The sequence below is a fragment of the Perissodus microlepis genome, chromosome 17, assembly GCF_051167445.1.
Source record: "Perissodus microlepis isolate ML-2025 ecotype Zambia chromosome 17, ASM5116744v1, whole genome shotgun sequence".
NCBI classification, from domain to species: domain Eukaryota; kingdom Metazoa; phylum Chordata; class Actinopteri; order Cichliformes; family Cichlidae; genus Perissodus; species Perissodus microlepis.
Genome location: NC_140477.1, coordinates 2,862,501 through 2,864,736, shown reverse-complemented (window position 1 = coordinate 2,864,736; position 2,236 = coordinate 2,862,501). Strand labels below are relative to the sequence as shown.

At 39.3% G+C, this 2,236-nt stretch overlaps 1 protein-coding gene across 3 annotated transcripts in view; it reads right to left on the bottom strand.

Annotated features, from left to right (window-relative positions):
• Positions 1-2,160: 2,160 nt before the first annotated feature.
• Positions 2,161-2,236, bottom strand: part of rerg (RAS-like, estrogen-regulated, growth inhibitor) — a 57,858-nt gene continuing 57,782 nt past the window's right edge. For all 3 annotated transcript variants that reach the window (XM_084909878.1, XM_084909879.1, XM_084909880.1), the window contains exon 5: positions 2,161-2,236. This exon is cut by the window's right edge and continues 1,838 nt beyond it. The gene's annotated coding sequence lies outside the window, so the exon portion shown is untranslated.

Here is a 2,236-nt window from a genome sequence, read left to right as displayed (position 1 = left end):
CTTAAACTGTGGGGCGGTGGTGAGGTGAGTTGTGGGTGAACAGGAGAGAAGTATAAAGTGAAACTACGTAGAGTGAATATATTTTTTTTTTTAAGGAGAAATGATTAAAACAGAGGTTGATGATGCTGTGGTGCTGATTTCACTACTGTTCATCTTAGATCACAGGGTGGTGAAGTGGGGCATGCCAGCAAAGGTTTGAACCACTGCATTAGATCATTGCTATTATCACTGTGGGTTTAATAGCAACTCCTGTGCTTAACTGTGGACTTCAGTCCTATTAATGCACTGTCCCAGTTCACAGTGAAGTATTCCCTTCAATCACTAAATTAAAAGTAACTAAATATGGCTCATAATGTAAACAGCAGGGATGGCAAAACCATAAAATGCTCTTTTCTCCTGCTGGTCAGGATAAGAAGGAACCCTGTGGCTCCTTTCCTGGGTTATTATGAGATTTCCCACTGTAGTAATTATCTGCCAGATCGCTGAGCCACTCCTTTCTGCTTCATTTCCAGTCTGTCTGAAGTAACAGGGTGTGCTAAGTGAGAAGTTTCCTTATTTAACACAGGACAATGTCAAAAAATGTGTTGACTTTGAGCTTCTTGGCTGCTATATCGCATATGGAAGAAAAGCTTTTAGACGTGGTCCTTGTTAATCTGGAACTGCAGGAAAACAAGAGCAGGTATAACAAATGTTTTATAACTGCTGAAACAAAGAGCTACAAGAGCCCTAGTGTAGATCTAGGCAGCATTTGCAGTGAGGGTGACACAAAACCACTGTTCATCAGTCTATACATGAAGGTCACAAACACACTAATCAAGATTTAATGCATGGCAACGTTCCACCCAAGTCTAATAAGATAAATTAAAATTATTACAGTAAATGTCTAATAGTACAAAAAGAAATTATATTTTATATCCAAAATGTCAAACCTGAAAAGAAACGAATGAAAATTGCTATTTGACTGGTAAGTCAGAGGTTTACAGCAAAAGCGGCAGTTCTCAAATTTTATACCTGATGCTTAGATTGCATGTGTGGTTTTATTTTATTTTAGGTTTGACAGCATTTTAGTAGATAAAGGTGAACGGCTTGGACATGAATTGAGCTGCGGTTTGGGGAAGGCCTGAAAGGGGACTGGCGGTGGCTCCGGGGCCTGGCAGATCCCCATGCACTAAACAGAAGTAAAGAAGTTAAAGAATTGAAAAGGGTAGAGAGGGTGGGGCACGTAAACAAGAACAAACAGATTGTAGAACTGGGGGAACACATATAGATAAGAACCGGAAGGAGTGTGTTTGGAGGCGTGGTCCTGCTCCTGAAATTCAGATACTTTGTCTCCAACTAGAACTGCCAATAATGTTAGTTCTAGCTAGCTGTTAGCTAGGAGCCAGTAGCTTGCCTGTAAATTCATGTACTACACAAAGAAATACATATGAGGATGGTGCATTAAAAGCATGCTAATAGAAGTATCCAAGCTGAGACACTGAGTTTAAATAGGTCAGGCTTTGTTGCCCAGTTGCAGTGATGCTGGAATCTGGTTCTGTGAACCAGAACTGGTTTGCCAAAGAGAAGAAACTGACTCTCTTTAAAGTGTAAAAATTGCAGTTGAGGTAACCATTATTGGATACAAAGCCACTGTGGTTCATGTGAGCCAGTAGACTTAATCAACATCGGTTTTACAGCCTTTTCTCTAAGTCGAGACATTACCCAGAGTCTGCAGTACAACACCAAAGTAAGAGCTGTGGTGGAGCGTCTGAGTTACATCATTAAGGCTTTCTTCTAATGAAAGAGACTCACTGTGGGAAAACTACTGGAACTGGACGTATTCACATCTTTTAATTTGAAAATCCATGGTTATGTTAACGATTAGATTTTGAACTTATACGAATGTCAGCTATCAGCAATGTCTCCATCCCCTTTGATCACAGCTGATACAGGCTTTCATCATTTGAATATTTCATAATTTTAACAAATAAAAGGAGCATTTTGTGTTTGGAGACTAATATGTAAATGTGACATTTGATGGTGTGCATCCTGACTTTTAATGATCTGCTTGGAAGCATCTGTACCAATCAGTGATGATTATTTGAAACTGTTTAAGTGCTTCTGTTGAATTTTCTGCAACCACTGAGGACATTTGCATCAATTATGACCAACAGGAAAAACTGGTGTGATATGTCAGTCTTTTATTGTAAGTGCACAGCTGATTAGTTTCATCAGAGAAGTTCATAGATATCACATT